The sequence below is a fragment of the Silurus meridionalis genome, chromosome 9 (genome assembly GCF_014805685.1).
Source record: "Silurus meridionalis isolate SWU-2019-XX chromosome 9, ASM1480568v1, whole genome shotgun sequence".
In the NCBI taxonomy this organism is placed as follows: Eukaryota; Metazoa; Chordata; class Actinopteri; order Siluriformes; family Siluridae; genus Silurus; species Silurus meridionalis.
Window position 1 is genome coordinate 15,491,707 of NC_060892.1, and position 19,996 is coordinate 15,511,702.

The 19,996-nt window shown below is 41.6% G+C and overlaps 1 protein-coding gene across 13 annotated transcripts in view; it reads right to left on the bottom strand.

The window, feature by feature from the left end:
• LOC124390753 (plectin) overlaps window positions 1-19,996 on the bottom strand; it is a 169,949-nt gene that overhangs the window by 127,996 nt on the left and 21,957 nt on the right. For 8 of the 13 annotated variants that reach the window (XM_046856736.1, XM_046856743.1, XM_046856742.1 and 5 more), the window contains exon 4: window positions 13,044-13,107. The exons of 2 other annotated variants lie outside the window; for them this stretch is intronic. The gene's annotated coding sequence lies outside the window, so the exon portion shown is untranslated. Of the gene's footprint in view, window positions 1-13,043; window positions 13,108-18,066; window positions 18,565-18,970; window positions 18,989-19,996 lie in introns of those variants that run through there. 3 more of the 13 variants (XM_046856734.1, XM_046856733.1, XM_046856739.1) reach the window with 3 other exon arrangements.

The following is a 19,996-nucleotide window of genomic DNA, read 5'->3' on the forward strand; positions in this document are numbered from 1 at the left end:
CTTTGTCTCAAACGGTGTGTCACATTAAGCAGAGATCAAGTATGCAAAAGAGAGAGTCAGGCGTTTAGGATAAACCAAGGAGCAGGAGGAAGAACGGAGGAGTGCAGGCGTGTGAGGCGGCGTGACGTGCCCGGGATCCATGGTGCAGGAGTGCAGGAATGCAGGTTAGGGTGGTGCAGTTGGCAGTCCTGGGCACTGGAGGAGTGTATACAGAGACACACATACCTTTACATTCCCACGATGAAGCTGGGTCTATTTCCCCACCTTTCTCAGTCTCTCCCTCTCTCTCTCTCTCAAACTCCGTCTTCTCCTCCTCTTTCTCTCTCTCGCTCAAGCACCAAGCTGCAATGCTATACAAACATCAGCCTCGAGGACCGAACGAGAAGGAGCTAAATGATGCCCGTTTTCCAGAGGGGCACACGAGCTAAGACAAGCGGGCAAAGACGGCAGAGCGGGGCGGAAGACAGCTTAAACCTTCCCCCAAAATGAAAATTAGGAGGAGGAGGAGGGACGGGCGCTTGACTGCATTTTAAATTAGTGAACCTCAATTTCCTTTGGTGCTGGTGGTGGGTGTTAATTAATTTGTCTCGCCGTTTTTTTCCCTTTTTTCTTTTCCCCCGAAAAATTAGCTTCTGCCATGGTGGCTTTGAAGAGCAGAAACGATGTGCCCTCCCCTTCCGCATCCCCCTGCTCCTGGCCCCCCGTGCGCTCCTCATCTCGTCCCCCAGCATCGTTTGTGAGAACTCGGTGTGGTCTTGTAGATTTTTTTGTATAGGAATGGCAGAATGGCGCGTGCATGTCGTCTGTGCCAACCTGAAGAGGAGGAGAAAAAGCAAGAGAACTGGGTGGAAAGAAAAAAATATATAGAAAAAAGAAAAACGAAATCCCTCTTTGTAAGTTATGGGAACACTCAGGGACAGACGCAGGCACTCATAAATTATCCGCTTCATTTGCATATCCCTGGCATAAGACATTATGCAAATAGTGATCCATTTGCATAATGGATTCCTCTTGTTGCCTCAGTTGGCTCGTGCTCGTTTTTATTTAATAATGAAAAAAGAAAAACAAAAGAGGAAGTGGAAAGGATGGCGCTGGGTGCCAGCTCCCTGAACGCATTGAACGCCAGAAAACTCCTTGGGTCGAAGCAGCGGGAGAGACAAACCGACCAATACGATAAAGAGCATTACACTCTAAAAGTGCTAATTTAATTTAAATGTAATTAAAACCTTAATTTAAAGGTTTTAATGCCATTTATGTATCTGTCTGCTTCCGAAGAGAAGTGCGTGTGCCAGTGTACAGAATGCATGCGCATGATTGCGGTTCGTGCTCTTAATGAATCTGTACTTCTTTTCACATTTGTGTAAGCGGTTGCCAGACTAATTAACGCCAGTTGGCAGACTGTAATTGGGGGGTGGGTTAAGAGCGGGTTGTCTTGTTATTAAATAATTAAAAGCAGCTCGGTTTTCCGTAGGTTTTTTTTTTCGGTTTTGCTCCAAACAGCACATGCGACACAAAAAAAATATCGGAAAGATAAAGCAGCGCGTGTGTGATAATTGTTTAATCGATACTGCTAATTCGAGCTAATTCCGAGAACAGCATCAAGCGAGCGCTAATCACAGAAGACGGAAGATAATAAGGAGGAAGATGTATGATACGTACTGTAGCGTGCGCGCCGCCGTAACCCTGCAACGACGCCTAAAGTTTTCGTCAATAAAGAAACATGCCGAAATTGTAAGGGTGCATAAACATAAAACAGTGTGTGTGTAAAAAATGTAAAACTTTTAGACATTGCATGGAGTTTATGTGAATATGTAGAAGTACAAGAGTGTGTGGCTGAACAAAAAAAAGACAGAAAAGATGGGAGGGAAAAAATCTGCGCGAAAGAGAGACGTGGGAGGTGGTAACAAGGCGGACTTTTGATTATTTATAAAGAAATGCCACTGCAAACATCTTGCGGAGAGATCAGACTGCAAAACATGAATCGCAATCAGCTCTAGTCTAGTGAGCTCCTTCCCCAGTGGGCACTGTTCCAGTCCTCACTCCTCCACTAGCATGGGGAACGTTGGCACCAGAAGGATCTGCCACTTAATTTGCGGTGATGTGCAGGAGAGGGCAAAGCAAGCCGGACACGTGGGCGATGCCAGGCAAAAGGCGAAGGCAGGGGTTGAAATCAGAAAGCCGACGGAGCGATTTTATGCGCGATTCAGCTTTTTAGAATCAATTGAATGTTAATTAATGTCGAGCTTATAGAACAAAAAAAGGGGTGGGTGCACATATGTGTATGTGTGTTGGGGGGGTGATTAGAGGAAGAGCTGAAAATAGCAAAAGGGGCGGGTGCGGGAAAAAAAAAATCGGAGAAAAGACAGAGAGGAGAGGGGGTGGGCAAGCAAGAGAAACAAGCAGCGAATGTAGATGGCAGGAAAAAGCTGGCACGGTGCCATCCATTTACAAATAGCGCCAAGGCAGACTGGCATTTGGGCACAGACGGTAGGCGGGTAAACGTACCCCAAAAAAGGGACCTGCATCATTTGGCTTAAACTGTCAACCGAGCAAGTTTTTTTGTGGTTGTGGTTGGTATATGGCCAGTCTAAGACACATGGGCGGCTTTTGAGTGGGAAGTGAATCAAACTCGAATAAAAAAAAAACAAAAAAGAAGACAAACCCATCTGCCACGCACGGCTACTACGGAACTACGGACGTCTGGAACTGAACTAAACTACAAGTTGAGAGACATGACTGCCCAGATGAATCTTCACAGTAAACTATGCCAACTGCTGAAACCCTCGCAGAGGACAAGAGGTACGAAGAACACAAAACCCAGAGGAATGAACGGCGCCGGACAAAGTTGCTGTGGTAAAGCCGTCCAAAGAGTGTCAAAGGGGTGGGTTGTAAGGAAGCACCTCCCTTGCTTTTGCTCTCTCGGCGTTATTCCTTGTGCCAGGCGAGCACCTAGGCAGTAAACACCACACCAACGTTCCTGTTGGCAGCTGTATTGCAGCTGCAGAAGGCAAGCGGGCTTTGTGCGCCATCTTCTCTGGATGCTCCGCCGTTAAGATACGCCTCAGCGTTTTGTTTTTCCGAATTATACCATGGCTCAGGGCCAAAGCGATACCAGGCAAATTGCTGTGGCATCTGTCGCGGAAAGACAGAAAAGCATTGACATCGGTTAAACGAAGATCCCATGCCCACCCGCCGCAGGTCGGTTGCTTGAAGATAAGGAGAATCAAGAACAAACAAAGACGTTAGAATGCTATCGTTGACTAATTAAACACAAAAGTTGTACGCTGGTAATTAGGATGATGGACTCTATAAAAGGAACCCCCCCTCCAAAAAAAAAAACAGGCAAAAAAAAAAAAAGAAAGAAAAAAACAACGCAAGCTGGTATATAGAAGAGGTGGGTTGGGATGCCGGTTCCTATTCCATGCCAAACCCCTCCTTTTCTTTAAACACTATTTTCTCCTCACAAAGTACCACCTCGAGAAGCCGCCTGCCAGTCACCGCTGCGATGAGAAATGTCTACCATGGGCACTTCTGCTGCATTCTGCCAATCTGCCAATCGCTTGCTTGCAGCAAGAGGAGGGACCAAGAAAAGACCTGAGGGACGGTGCCAAGGGCAAGAGCAGCTGTTTACAAAAGCCACATAAAAAGGAAAGGAAGAGAATCAGCAAACACGGAGATGCATACTAATGAACCGCCACGTAAAATTATAATCAGCTCGACAGACGCGGATTAATTAATGCTTTTCGCTCATAACGAACCGTTAATTATTCTCGATTCGTTAGAAAGGACAATCGCATTCAATCCGTGCCAGGGCTGCGGATTTCGGTCAGTTGGTCGAGATCAACTTTTTTGAAATGGGAGGAAAAAAAAATCTGAAAGCACCTTAAGCAGCAAGCAAAGCTATGACAGACAGGTAGGCATGCAAACCAGGGCAAGCAGGCATGCGTGTGAGTGTGAGTGAGTGTGTGTTTGATTTATCTACATTCACAGCAATCACCAGGGAGATGAATTGCTCAGGCAGTAGACTCTGGACACCGTCAAGTAGTATGGGAAGACGAGGGGGATGGCACAACAGCCAACAGCTGAGACAACAGCTGAGCAAGAACTTGGTGGAGGGGGCACAGAAGGCAGAGGGACAAGCCGGCAGCCACAATGCCAGACACTTAATGGAGGCAGAATCCGCCCCTCCAACCTGCCAGTAACTCCGCCAAACAGCGCAGGGGGGCTGTGAGAATGTTTTCAGCACCCTAATTTTGCCCCCACCTTGCCGCCCAAAGAAGAAACTGCCAAACTCCTCCCTGCTTTTGTTTTTGTTTCAGGTTTACCGACTGACACAGAAGAGATGAAGACAGTACCAACTGTTCGTCCGTGCCGGGATCGGTACCTCTCGGGTTCGGGAAGCGATACCGCGGTTCCCGCGGAAAAAAGCTACGGGCACGGGGCACAGAGCCAAGACTGGGTGACGCCGGAATGAAAAAGAACGGGATCGTATCATTAAATTCATTTTCATTTGTTAAAACGCGGCGCAACAATTAAAACCGGAATTAGCATGGGGAATGGAGCGTCATCAACTTATGATAATCACAAATGGATAACCCAAACTTTTCCTTGCAGTTCTTCAACCTCTTGGAATTTTTTTTTTTTTTTTTTTGGCTGGATGAGGGGCATGACTATGGAATATGAATAATTGAAGAAGTCATCCAAAGGGAGGGATTATAAGATCTTTGTGCTTCCTGCCTTGGCATAACCTTCAAAATGACACAGCCAAGGCTGCCATCAGGATAGGCTTGGCAAATGCTGGCATCTTTGAGGGGGATCTTATCTGCAATTGCTTATTAAGCATTCGTTATGCGCGTTTGTTAATTGCTTTAAGCTTTAATTCGCAGCGGTTCCGTGGTTTACGTTCTTTTTTTTTTTCCGCGGAATATATGTGGATATTGTAACCGTTTGGAGCTAATGAGCTTTTGAGGATCTACCTATTTTAATTCCCCTAGGATGTTAATTGCGCCTTGTCTTCATTATGCAAATGGATTACAAAAAATAAGAAGAAAAAAATGACTGCTAATACAGACAAGGAGGGAGAGAGAGAGTGAGAGTGAGAGAGAGAGAGAGAGCGAGAGAGAGAGAGAGAGAGAGAGAGGGGGAGACATGGGGAGACAGGAAGAAAAGAAAGGGAGAATATTTTCCTTCCCCTCTCCATAAGCCAGCATTCACATAATACCACACTACATGCAAACAAGCAGAGAAAAGCTACTGCACTGCTTGGCAAGGCTAGTCTCTTCTAAGTCCTTCCCTGGAAATCCTTGTCTGTCTCTCCTCTTTTCCTTGCTCACTGCAGCCACATCCTTCACATGCCAAGGATCGCAGCTTGAACTGTATGTGGATCTTACAAAAACATGGCCAAGAGAAACCATGCCTGGAATTTAATTTCTCGCGATTGGATATTACCATCGTTATTAAAATTACGAGTCCTCGGGTGTTATTAGTGTTGAGATTTGATACAGTGTGGTGTCGTTTGACGAGCAAGCGCGGAACGGAGAAAAGACAACAAGACTGTGGATGGGGACCGGGCTAATGTCCTCTGCGCTTAATCATCATACAGCAGAATGGTTTTATGCATATTTCATTTGCATATCATTAAATTCGCTAAGGCATGCTGGCAACTAGCAGCGGAGAGCAGGGAATGAAGGAGCGCAAATTGAAAAAGAAAAAAAAAGGAAAAGAGCGACTCATTATGCGATGACAATCTTCAAAGCAGAGCGCCTGCTTTTACGGCAACCAGCCAATTCGTTTTAATTCAACATTAATTGGGGGTTAAAGCAGGAAGCAGTGGGTGCACTCAACCTTTCAAACGTGGATTAATTGAACGTCTTACAATGTGAGGAGCACGAAGACTTGCGTATGACAAATGTGTCTAAATGATGTGGATGCATTATTTGTGCATATTAACGGAATTGCTTGAATGTGAAGGATCGGCAATTTCCGTTCATTTCCGACCGAAAACGGATTATATTTCGCGTTCGTTTTATTTCCCCAGACAATTTTGGCACCGATGATCAACTTTTTTTTCTTTTTTCAAATTATTGCCAGTGGATGCGAAATGATGTGTATGAAGTATGCTAGGATGTGACGTTCTATTGAATAAAAACGATTACACTTTGGATAACATGAATGCTTTTTAAAGGAAAAAGTTGAAAGCTTGCGGCCGTGATGACACGCTGGCACCAGGGATGGCACGATCCGAGAGCAGCAAGTTGGGACCTGGTGAAAAAACTGAGTGTGGGAATTGCCAGGGGCTTTCTGTCGCAGGCGTGTTCAGACTTTTCCCAAGAGTCTGAAACAAATCTTTTTTTTTCTTCTTCACTGTTTCCCAGTTACAATGCCACACTCAAATGCCTACCTAGTGTACTGTACAAATCCTATTATGAGAGTAATTGATGAACAAATTAGTACACCTGCCTGAACTGTGTTTGGGCTTGTTAAATCATCAGCACCGGTTATTTATTTATTTATTAATTCAATTTTTTTTATTTATTTACTTTTTATATATTTTAACAGTGCCCACTACTGTCTCCCACTTCTTTCTGTTTGGCACACTGTCCATTTCAAAATTAAGTATTGTTGAAATACAGAAAAATACACAACTTCCTAAAATATACAGACAGAATTCTCCAGTTACACCATTTTTACCTGATGAACCTGCATTAAAGTGTTGAAAATAAAATAAATAAAAAAACACATTTTCTAAAAAAACATATATATATATTAGGTATCCGAAATCCAATTAAAAGGGAGAAAAATTCAATAACAAGAAAAAAAAAAGTTTTTTTTCCCCAAACAATTTTATCATGTAAAAAAAAAAAAAAGTGCACATATTTTATCATTTGTTCTTAAAAAGTTTTGCAGTGAACGATTTACAAAACTGTCACCCCCGCCAAGGTTACGCCCATCACGTACCATCCCTCCGGGTTTCAGATTTAGCGTATGCATATGTAAAGGGTGGGCGATGAGAGTGCGTAATTAGCGTTTATGAATGGCGATTGTAGAAAGCTGCGGGGCGAAGGGGGGTGGGGGGTGGCCAAGACTGGCTGGCACTGGTGGTGGGTTTTGCGCCTGGCGCTTTGGAGCCACGTTTCATGCAGATGTCGCTGTAGTTCTTCGGAAAGCGCTCAAGCCCGGAGAGGGAGGGGAGGTAACGAGGAGCTCGTTTGGCACCACGTACACCTCCGGCATATGGTTTTAAGATGCACACGTGTGTTGTGTGATTGTGGGGGGGTACAAATTCTCTGGAACAGTCATGCCTGTGTGAGATTTTGGGGAGGGTGGGGTGCGTAATTAGCATGAGTGTTGAGGAGTCGGGGGGAGTAATCACTCAATTTGTAAAGAGAGGTAAAAAAAAAATTGCTTTTCAAGCATAAGGCAAGGTATGGCAGAACTGACAGGGCATCTGCATTGAACAGACATTATGCAAAGTGGCAGCATTAATATGCATAAGGAACTGCTTTGTTATTCACCCGGGTGCTAAAGCAATATTGTTTGGAAGCACCAGACACTCTTGTTACAGTTGGAAAATGTTATCTCTCTCTGTGCAAACACAAAGCGCTTCCTCTCCTCTTCCCTAGCCACTTTCAGAATGTTTAATCATCACACCATCCCTGGAGGTTTGCTTGTTTGGAGAATTGGTTGCATAAGTTGCTTGATCTGCTTCTTAAATGCAAAAAATATTTAAGATCATCACCCACCCTGTGCACTCTGAAGTGCAATCACCCAGCATTGATGTTTAGCCTGTAACGCAGTAAACCATTAAAAATGACTTCACACGGTAGCGCACGTAAAAAAGTGTTCAAAACATTCAGAACATGTGACAGCGATGACATCATCGGCTGCCTGAATCTTTGCACATTCGCAGAGAATCCGCACTCGTTTCAAGCGTGTACAAATAAAAGCGAGTGGTGCAGATGTACTGACTGGCTTCTGCCGATAGAACGTGAGGGCTGGAGGGAGTATTTTTCCTGTCTCTCAGCTTTCAGTCGCTCCATCACTGTTAACTCTACTAACACTTGACCTTATCAAGTTCCCAAAAGAGTACCGAGTCCTCCATATCTACTGTACTGACAGCTTCATCAGTCCGAGTCCCACCAACTACATCCCACTAGACTGACAGTTGATGCTGGGGAGCTGGTGCATGTAGGCAACTCTGTACAAAAGCCAGTACCAGATACAAAACGATTCAATATATACAGTACATCTCCAGGCATCAAATATTTCCCAGATAATTCCCACTGCGATTGTGAGCAATGGCTTCTGGTTTCAGCGGCATCTTACTGACCAGGAAACAAGATGTGCTTTTTTAGTTTCTCGCATCTGTTCTGTCAGTTTGTTTTAACAATACTAAGACAAATAATATGACACTGGTTACGCAAGGAGGTTTTTTCTATTCCTATTCCAAGTGCTATAAAACAGATGTCAGACAGACAGCTTGGATTGTTTTGTGAGCTCAGCTGTGCTTCTGCAACATTATAGTCATTATCTGTAAAACTCTCTCTCTCTCTCTCTCTCTCTCTCATTCAGTGTTTCTGTAAACACTTATAATGTTATTGAATACTTTTTAGAATATACTAAGAGCCTTCCAATCATCACCAAATGTCATGCCTAGGCTCTATGTAAAAATACAAACAATCCTTCAGTTTAACAAACACAGCTGCAAAAATATCAATGATCAATTATCGTAAATTAAAGTCGAATTAAATCAGTGTACACCAGGTTGATTTCAGATCATCAGTTTGCTGGAGTTCCTCAGTAGAATCAGATGCAATTTCCTCTCTGTTCACTTCTGAGGTAACCAGACATGAGAACATCTAACTGAGAATAGAGTTTTCCAGGCTGCCACACATACAGCAGTACTGTATACCATATACCCCGATAGAAAGCTTAGTGACAGCGTAAGTTCACCCACAAGTCTGTTCACAGTCTGCTGCAGCAACAGGGCAGAAGAAAATTCAGTAAATGGGTGTTATTTTATGATGTCATGAAGTGTGGGAATTGAGCGCCGTGGCACATCCACAGCCAGACAGGCAGTTTTACCTGAGAGAGTCTTCTAGTGATGTTCAAGGGTCATAAAAGGCATAATGTGGCCAAACGTTTTAAAATTCCAAGTGTGATCAATTTCGGATTGAATACAATCGAAACATGCCACCTGACAGAACATCTCACTCTGAAGAATGTTCGTGTTGATGCAAAACACATTTTCTGCATCACAGTAGATGATGTAAGAACAACAAAGCTTATTTAACCATCATTAACTTTAACTGCAGAGAAGCTAAAGATAAGATCAGATAAGATACGATAAGATATACGAGATAAGGTTTAGTTGTCCCACAGTAGAGAAATGTCCATGTTACAGCTGCAAATAAAAATTGCAAATATGAAATACAAATATATACAGTACAGTATGCAAATAAAACAGAAAAAAAACAACAATAGCAGTTACACTATCAAACAATCTTCGTTGTATTATCTGAAAAGAACTAACAGTTTCGCACAGTTTGTTATAGGATTTAGTATTTTATTGGGATCTCCTGGCAAATAATCATTCATTGTCTTTAATGGTGGCTTTTTCTTTCTTTCTTTCTTTCTTTCTTTCTTTCTTTCTTTCTTTCTATCCATCTATCTATCTATCTATCTATCTATCTATCTATCTATCTATCTATATCTATATATATATATATATATATATATATATATATATATATATATATACTTTAACGGTTCCAGCAAATATCACTGGCTACGCTAATAAAAAATTCCTTCAGAAGTAGAAAATGGGCAATTCAATCCATCTTCCTGTATCCCCGCAATCAAATATTGCGCACACACACTTTTCTTAAGTGACCTTAAAGCAGTGGCCTTTTCAGCGTTCTCCCCGACAGCACTCCTAACTACTGGGAATGTTCTAATGGGGAGACTGAGCATGAAGGTTCCTGCAAAAGCAGTATGCCATAGCCAGCACCCAAGCCTAGGCAGTAATTGGTTCTGAGTAATTCTATCAGATTAGTATTAATAAGCTGTCGCTGCAGCGTTTGAGATGACCTGCTCAGGCTCTCTGGCTTCTCAGAAACTTGCGTGAAGGTCAACTGTCAATCATGTCCCACAATATGATAATAAGTCTCGGAGGCCAAATTGCGGATGCTATTAGCTGTGGCAGAAACGGTTTAAATTAGAAGCTGTCATAACTCCAGGGTAGAACGTTCTCGGGCTAAGCAAGATGGAGGTCGTGAGGAAAGAGTTCACGTCAGACAAATACTGTAAGAAACGTGTGTACACTTTCTTACAGCCTGCATCTGGCTGCCATTAAGTGTTAAACTGCCGCTCCCAAACCAGTTGTGCTGATGTGATGTGTATCCTAGTCAGAGCGAGAGAAGTGCGTGTGCTTGTTAACGATTTGAACTGTACTCAGGGCTTCTGACAAGTCTGTGGGAAATGTCTTAATGAACTACCCAAAGCGGTGGTGCTAAGTGGGGCTTGTTTCCAAGCTCTCCTGATAAAGTCTTTTTGCCGTTTGGTGAAGAAGACTGACACAGGTGCGAGAGAAGGTTAAAGTTTCTCAAATATCAAGCAGTGTGTGTGTGGGTGTGTGTGTGTGTGTGTGTGTGTGTGTGTGCATACGGAATGTGTGAAAATTGGACCAACAGAGGATCTATAAGCCATTGTGCTACAAAAGAGTTACCGGCGAAGAATAGATGAACATTTGGAACCTGATGAGTGATCTGTGCATGACTGCGTTCCCCTGATCACTCCCTGAACAAGGCCTGAACTGCAGGGGAGCCATTACATGCACATCTTTTTGATCTCATTTCCGTAGCAGGCAGACTGCAGTTTCCATGATGCAGAAACACCATGGGGTTCAAAAGCACTTCTCCGTGTGTTCGCCCCATGAGGAGGCGTATTAATGCCCTGTTAGATCTCTTCATTCTCCTGTAAGTCAATCTGAATGGAATACTATACAGTAGACCATATGATAGACTATAAATGATTATGAGATGCGATTGTTTTGTTGTTGTTTTTTTTAATCCAGAACCTGCTGGGGGGAAAAAAAACTTACATTTTTGTTTGTATTTATCAGCCAAGTGAAGAAAATTATTTGGGCATAAGCAAGTGCACGAGTGTAAAAAATGAATTGGTTTCCAGGGAGCAGAGGCTAATTTCACTTTCATTTTTTTCACTTTGGAAATACTAAACAAAAAGGCAGGGCTGTGGTCTCATCTTTAGATGATAAATGAACATCACTGCACCGTCTAGTCTCCACGTCTAGCAGGTTTCATTTCTAAACTCCCGCATGAAGTCAAAAACATGTTGTGCAGGATATCGGGATTCTGGTTCCAATGCACACTGCTATGACCATACTCAGTTTCTGAGCTGAAGGAGTTCTGTAGTGGTCACTCACGTTACTGATTATAAGCAGGTACTGTACAGGTTCTTCTCTCATACAGCTGCCACCAAAAGTAAATAAATCTGGACTATAAATGCTACAATGTTATGATGTCAGACAGACCATGCTATCAAGTAAAAATAAAAAATAATAATAATAATTTAGTTTGTAAACCAAACAACGTTTACTTGAGTGGTTCTCATCCCTTCGGTTCCTAACTGTGCTTCTACCCAAAAATGAAGGTTGGATTTAGCTTCAGGTTCACGCGAAATCATGCTAGCTCTATTTTTCCAGCGCAGAGGACGTGACTGCACGGAAAACCCTTCAGCTGTGTAATTCACTATGTTACACTGTATTGCTAAGTTTTGCTGTCACTCCAAGCGCATTTTTTTTTTTTACTTTATTATACATGGATGCTTTATAACACACACAAGAATATATTGGCAAATGGAACTAAGGCAAATTCTTTTTTTTTTACGTCAGCAAACATCCTCACCTCCGTCTTTTTTATCTTATAATGTAAAGAAAAAAATACATACAGATCCATATATATATATATATATATATATATATATATATATATATATATATATATATATATACACCTTGTAACACCCTTAATCCAAATCAGATGCTTTATCTCGTCTGCAATATTTGACTAGCGTGCATTCATTCACTCACACCCACACACATGTGCAACAGAGTGAACTATGGTGATGCATCAGGTATCCACAGCGTTGATATAATAAAATAAGCTACCAGCTGAATCACTCGATCCTAGGTCCGCTGCCCCAGCACTGCCTTTCACCACTCTAAATTACGTGTTCTTTCCCAAATTTACAGTCCTGTCAGGAGATCCCGTTTTAAAATCTCCAACCCCACTAAATGAGATCAGGATGCAGCTTTGAAAAAAGACAGTCCGACATAAGCTTTCGAGAATTTACATGGTAATAGATACGAGCACCTGGACATGGGCTCCTTTTCTGCGTTTCATGATATTGTGATGTGTCCACACTGTACCAACATAAATGTCAGAATTCACTGGGCCTGAATTAGTTTTTTTTGGCCGTTTCTGGGATCCTGAAATGGTTCAAACAAGATGACCAAGCTTGGGAGCGTGATCTTGCAGGCTTAGCCGTCCAACATCTGTAGCTGCTTAAGAACAATACGCAGGAGACCCACTTGAGCCCCGGCTCAAATCACAAATTGAACCTCGGTGTAAATAAAACTAACATGTACTCGGCAGCGTTGTTCTCTCTCCAAGCGAAATCTTTATGGAGCTGACATAGTTCAAAATCGCGTGCTGTATTCTACGGCAAAGAGGAGATGAAGGGGTGAGGGAGAACTGTTAAAATCATGGTAAATCCACATAGCTGTGGCCTTAAATATGATAGCATCCTCCAAAAAAAAAAAGAAAACAACTACAGAGAGACCTGTGACTTGAATGAAAGCATAGAGCAGTTTCAGCACGGCTGCTTTCGTCTGCTTTACATGGGAATTTCTTGTCAGTATTATAGAAAGAAATGATTATATAAAGACTACTCTAGGTAATAGACCTGTAAAAGGCGTGTCTGCTGTGTAGATTTGTGTTGTGAACTCAGAGCTTGTATCTTACCTCAGGTTCAAGAATTCTGGAGCAGATGTAAATCAGCAGACAGCTTCGTCTCTCTTAAACGTTCCTTAGGGGAGAAATAAATGTAAGAAAGGAGGAAAAATACGATTACTTCTTTGGTTTGGAGATTATGGACATATGGACGTCGCTGAGCACCAGAGGGAGTTGAGTAAACTTTTCCTTCTCCGCTTTGGCTACAGGAATTAACATTGTTTTCAGCAGGGATGTGAAGTGTGATTGCAGCAAGAACAAAAAGAGGAAATGTGCCTTTTACAGCTCATGAATCCTTTTTTTTTTTTCCTCTTAGTCAACTCTGTCTTTTTTTGTATTTTTTTTTTTTATGGGTTGGCTTTTTTTTTTGCGTCCTGGCTCTGAGGGAACGCTTCATTAAAAAGGAATGCCCATATTTTTTTCCCCTTTTATTTTTTAATACAGGGCAAACTGTAGCAAGAGCGAAAAGCCAGATTTCCTCCTGGCTCGGGTTCGCCGGTCATGCTGGCTTCATTAGACCGCAGGACTGCAGTGGGACGCTGGTGCGAGAGAATACGGTAGAATGCTGTGGATGAGGATGAGGGGAGGAGGAAGGCTGGAGGTTACGGGAAAAGGATGAGAAATGGTTACCAAGAGCGATGAAATGCTGAAGCAAAAAAGTGGCACAAGTGATGTAGATGGAGAAAAGACGAGAAAAGATACACATCATTAATTTCTGTAGACTAAGGGAAAAAGGAGATGAAAGTAATTTACGACTGATTCGCTTCATAGGCAACAAGATGCTCGGTCAAACCCATGAACAGTCTCAGATTTCATAGGGTGTTAAAAAATATATATAGCCACCTAAACTATGACCTATAATCACTTTTCCAAAAATGTCTAGTATTGTTAACGTTGCTAACAACACTGCTTCTCTCTCTTTTTTTTTTAAACCAGAAAATTCTCTAGTGTCCATCTACGGACATAACCCAAACATAAATAATAATAAAAAATTGAACTGCTACGTAACCAAAGAAATGTTTGACAAGCCACTACCTCTGCATACAAGTTTACTTTATTCACCTTTTCCAACATGTCTGCCCTGCAGCCTGTGTCAGGTCTCACAAATAATAACTTCTGATTTGGGCTGCACAATAAAGCACACACTACTGAAAACAAATACCAAATGCACTTTCTTTTTTTTCTATAAAATGACCCAATTATCGACTAGGAAATGCAAAAAAAACCACCAGCCATATTGGGTTTTTTTTTACTGGCTTACAAGACCATCATTCACAGCTCAAGGATTTCCTGAGCTCTATTGGAATAGGATTTGTTTATAAGAGGAGACAGGAGTTTCTAGCGGGTAGATTTTTCTATGAACTCAGCTATTTATGCTCATATGATCCTGTTTCATTCACACATGGCGTCTGGACGGTCGTACAGGTAGTGGAATAGAAAAAGGCTTTTACTTGAGCAGGGTTTCTGCAGGTTTCGCAAAGTCAAATGTAAGACTTTTAAAGACTCATTAAGAATTTAATTTAAGACCTAGATCACAACATCGAAAACACACACACACACACACACACACACAAATACGTTTTTTAGCAACTAAAGCCCTAAATGTATTTTTTTCAAGCCAAGTATCACTAAACAGGAACTTTACCACAGCAAAAAAAATAAAATAATCCGTTTTACGTCAGTGGTACAATACAAAAGAGATTTGCACCAATAACAGAAAGCTGATTGGCTGTCGCATGTCGGTCTAATTTATAGTCGTAATACAGCGAATTATATTTGGACTAAAGAAAGAAAGAACTACAACACCACAATAAAAAAACTAACAAAAACGTTCTAAAGTGCTGTGATAGAATTTCAATGAGCGTTAGAGGTAGTGTTACATGGACATCGGAAAACTTAGACCCGTTTTAAATGATTTAAGACGTAGAAATTCAGATACACTTCATACTCACAAATGATCAAAAAGCCCACGTCTTTAACGTGGAAGAAGCAGCAGTCAGATGTCTTTTTTTTTTCCAAACATAAGGCAACATCTGCATAATTATGGACATGTGTATCCAGACTAGACTAAAAGTATTAGATGAGTGCAAAGCTTGGGGAAAAAAAAGCCTATAATGGAAGGTGGAGAGAAAAACTGAAATGTCTCATCCAGACAGACATAACATTAAAAGAGTAGCACCTGGAAATAAGAAATTACCCCAACTAAATGTAATCGTGCTCTACATAATGTGCTTCGTTTACGTCCAGTGTGCTTTTGCCTTCAGTGAATTGGCCTGAACGCTAAGCGAATTTTACAGCTAAACTGTAAATGCTGCCCTTCTGCACATATCAGTCAATTATCTTCGGTATTAGGAATCTACAGAGCAGTTGTGAAGCCCTTGATGTCGTTATGTCACAGTTCATTCTGCACCTAAAATAATCCGATATTCTTTAAATGTAACTCTTGATCTGAGTTAAAAAAAAAAAATGGACCTCTATTATACAAGATACAAAATTCATTTCAAGTTCATTACTATTTTCAAAAGCCTGGTTACAATGTACAGCCTGAATTTTACTGCAAGTGAAGCTTTTCTCCCGAATACAGAAAATATATAGTGAGAGCATAAACATTGTTGAGAAATAAAATTATCGACCAAACTAGGGCTGAAACGATTCCTCGAGTAACTTGAGTAACCGTCACTGGATTAATCGATGGACTAATCGGTAGAATACTCAATTACTAAAATAATTGATAGCTGCAGCCCTGAACCAAACTAAAAATCCTTTTACAATATTGCGGTGAATTGTGGCTCATTTCTCCTGGTAAATCATTTTCAATCCTCCAAAGTTACAAGGGTTCTAATTATGGACAAAATTCTTCATTACTGTTAAATATTATTCAAGTCAGGAGATTATTTAGGCCATGTTAGTCGTTCTAAATTAGTTTTGGCTTTATGTTTGTGGTCTTTGTCTGCTTGAAACTCATTACTCATAATCTTACATTCCAGTGCTCATGTTAGTTCTCACTCTCCAGTGTTCTGTATTGTTTAAAGACTATAATCACAGTCTTAATGTCACCCAAATGAGGATGGGTTCCCCTTTTGAGTCTGGTTCCTCTCAAGGTTTCTTCCTCATAACATCTAAGGGAGTTTTTCCTTACCACAGTCGCCACGGCTGCTCATCAGGGATAAATACACATTGTTCACCTTAACTCTAATTCTGTAAAGCTGCATTGAGACAATGTTGTGAAAAGCACTATAGAAATAAATTTGACTTGACTGACATTGAACTTTTTACCAAATTAAATGACAATGCTAAAAGTATCTTAATGCTCCCATCACCATGCTTCACTGTGGGTATGACAGTGTTCTTGGAATCACTCATAGGATAGAGAAACCATTCTTTCTCCAAAATGACAATCTGGATTATTGCTTACATTTACCAAAGGGTTCTGGGTTGCACAAAAGATTTTACACGTGTTTTATTTGTGTATTTGACAGTGGTAGAAAATAGGTATAGGTACATAGGTTAATGCTCTTTCTGCTGCATTTATGTCACCGTGCAAGTGTGTGTTTTTTTAAGTGACTGCAAGCTTCTTTCTTAAATTTATTATCATTAGTCTGGGAGTGAGTTGTGAAACATCGGGTGGCAGACTTTCTTGTGGTTCCCTGACTTTTCCCCCTTTATATCTTATGATGATGACGACCAAATGTCCCGACAGGAATGTTTAAAGGATTGGTAGTTTTATTCATTCAAGTATTTAATAATGCTGTTCCTTTGTCAAACGCCTTCACCGGAAAATCTGGATGCCTTTTATGACGAGATGCAATCTATACAAATACATTTTTGAAATATACCTGTATAATTACTATTTGATTTAAATACATAGAAAGAAATTACAAACAATTCATTACACTCTATGAACAAAAGTTTGTGGACGTCTGACCTTGAAATCCACATGTGCTTTTTGAACATCAGTCCCATTTTGCTGTTACAATAACCTCCTCTCTTCTGGGGAGATGTTCCACTAGATTGTGGAGTGCGTTTGGGGAGATTTGTGCTCATTCACCCACAAGGGTGTTAGTAAAGTCAGGTACTGGTGTAGGGTGAGGAGGCCTGGGGTGCAGTCAGCGTTACAGTTCATCCAAAGGGTGTTTTGTAGGGTTCAGGTCTGATCTTCCACTCCAAGCCATGTAAACCTCATTGTCATGTAGTTGGCTTTGTAGCACAGGTGCATTGTTAATTGGGAACAGATTTGGGTCTCCTAGTTCAAGTGAAGGGAAAATGTAATGGTTCCACATTCAAAGACATCATGTAGAGTCGTGTGTCTCAAATATTTTGGGGAAGAATCACGTCGGGGAAAAATGAAGCGTCCCAATATAGTTTGTATTTTTTTTCCCTTACTTTTTTCTTTTCATTCCTTTTATCTCTTAAACATCATCTTTACATACACATTCCGACCGTGTTTGAGCAGTTAAACGTGTTCGAATCGCCATTTCAAAGTAACGCGAAACAAACTTTTTCAATCAAATAAAATTCAAGTGATGCCACCCCTTTGCCACACAGCTTTGCCACACCATTGAGCATTGCACTAATCCCTATTTTGAGTTCTGCCCTTGCCTAAATTAGAAACAGTGCCTATAAATCAGTGTCAGGAGACAGAAGGCCACCCACCACCGCCTAAGTGCCGGCGCTTCACTCTTCAGCAGAACAGCACTTGATTTGTTAATAGTGTACATAATGGCGCCATTTTCACAAGCCGCGTTAAATCATATGCGCCAGGCCCTGTACGAGCATTAGCGCAAAAGAGGGGCATGGTGATACAAAACTCTACTGCTGGGTTATTTATTTATTTATTTATACTCCCTCCGAAGACTAAATTGGATTCTCGCTGCATTGTTTTCTAATTTGAAACATCCATCATTTATTATTAAAGGAAGAAAAGGAAGGCAGGCTCGCCTACGGCAGCCGATGCTCCACACCCTATTCCATCCAAACATCAAATAACCACACGGGCACACACAAACACACACACACACACACACACAGCCCTTACTCATTTTTGTACTGAGAACTGAAGGAGAAGCTGAAATCTGTGTGCTGGTGTGCTGCTTCAAATGAACGGATCGCGATGACATGATCTAGACAGCAAAAAAAAAAAAAAAAGGAAAAAAGAAAAAAAAAGGATGGCAGTGAATCACACATAACAAAAAATACCTCCGCCCCGAAAATAAAATGTAAAAAAAAAAAAAATATCTACGGGGTAAATTGGTCTGGTCGGATTTGTGTTATAGAGGAGCGCTGTTCTGTTCCGTATTATCAGGATGCCACAGCTAAGTGTCGCAATTAGGCCACCCTTTTTCATGCTAATCTGCTTGACAGCACAACAATCAGCTCTCTCCACGTCCACGTGTCTGCTCTGGCATTTGCTGCCGCTGCCCACATTTGCATTATTTATCATATCGGGATGAAACGTGGGGCCGCTGTGCGCCACGGCGTCCGTTGATTATTGTGGCATTACATATGTCAAGTACAAATACGGGGCCGTTCTTTTTTTTCCTCGTGTGCCACTTCACCAGTGTGGGTTGATGAAGAAGGGGGGAAAAAGGAACTCTCATTGCTTAATATCTCATTGCTTCCGAAAATCGGATATGAATGGGAAATGTTGAGGGGGGGGGGGAGTCTGTGAGCTAGAGAACCAATCTGGTCCGCTGTCTGGTTGTGTTTGTATTTGTCCAGTTGAACGTGTGGACGAGTGTAAAGTGCTCTATGAGATGATAGTAAGCACAGGTGGCGCTACAGCTTCATGACTCTTTAAAGCACAGCACAGGATGCACGCCGGTGTATTTCATCTTTTCCTCATGCATGCTATTTATGACACACGCTGGTGACAGTTCTTAATGGACTATGTACTAGACTCGTTCTAGCTGCAAAAGAGTAAACGATAAAGGAGAACTAACCTGGAGCTTCATCGGCAAATAACTACATCTGATCCACCGCTCTCTTGCATTTGATACCAGCTGTTTGCCTGGCGAAGGTAGCATGGGAGGAGAGAGTTACATGTAAAAAAATAATAATAAATAAATAAAAAAAACAGAGACAGTGTGTGTATGAAAGAGAGAGAGAGAGAATGAGAGATCAAAGGAGGGAATAGAGATAGAAGCTCCATCCTTTCACCTCCAAAAATCTGATTTCCTTAAAATGAAACAAGACTTTTAGTTAAAGCATCGCCTTTGAAATCATGAACACATATCCGACTATCTACAGGGAGTGCAGAATTATTAGGCAAATGAGTATTTTGACCACATCATCCTCGTTATGCATGTTGTCTTACTCCAAGCTGTATAGGCTGGAAAGCCTACTACCAATTAAGCATATTAGGTGATGTGCATCTCTGTAATGAGAAGGGGTGTGGTCTAATGACATCAACACCCTATATCAGGTGTGCATAATTATTAGGCAACTTCCTTTCCTTTGGCAAAATGGGTCAAAAGAAGGACTTGACAGGCTCAGAAAATTCAAAAATAGTGAGATATATTGCAGAGGGATGCAGCAGTCTTAAAATAGCCAAGCTTCTGAAGCGTGATCATCGAACAATCAAGCGTTTCATTCAAAATAGTCGACAGGGTCGCAAGAAGCGTGTGGAAAAACCAAGGCGCAAAATAACTGCCCGTGAACTGAGAAAAGTCAAGCGTGCAGCTGCCAAGATGCCACTTGCCACCAGTTTGGCCATATTTCAGAGCTGCAACATCACTGGGTGCCCAAAAGCACAAGGTGTGCAATACTCAGAGACATGGCCAAGGTAAGAAAGGCAGAAAGTCGACCACCACTGAACAAGACACACAAGCTGAAAGCGTCAAGACTGGGCCAAGAAATATCTCAAGACTGATTTTTCTAAGGTTTTATGGACTGATGAAATGAGAGTGAGTCTTGATGGGCCAGATGGATGGGCCCGTGGCTGGATTGGTAAAGGGCAGAGAGCTCCA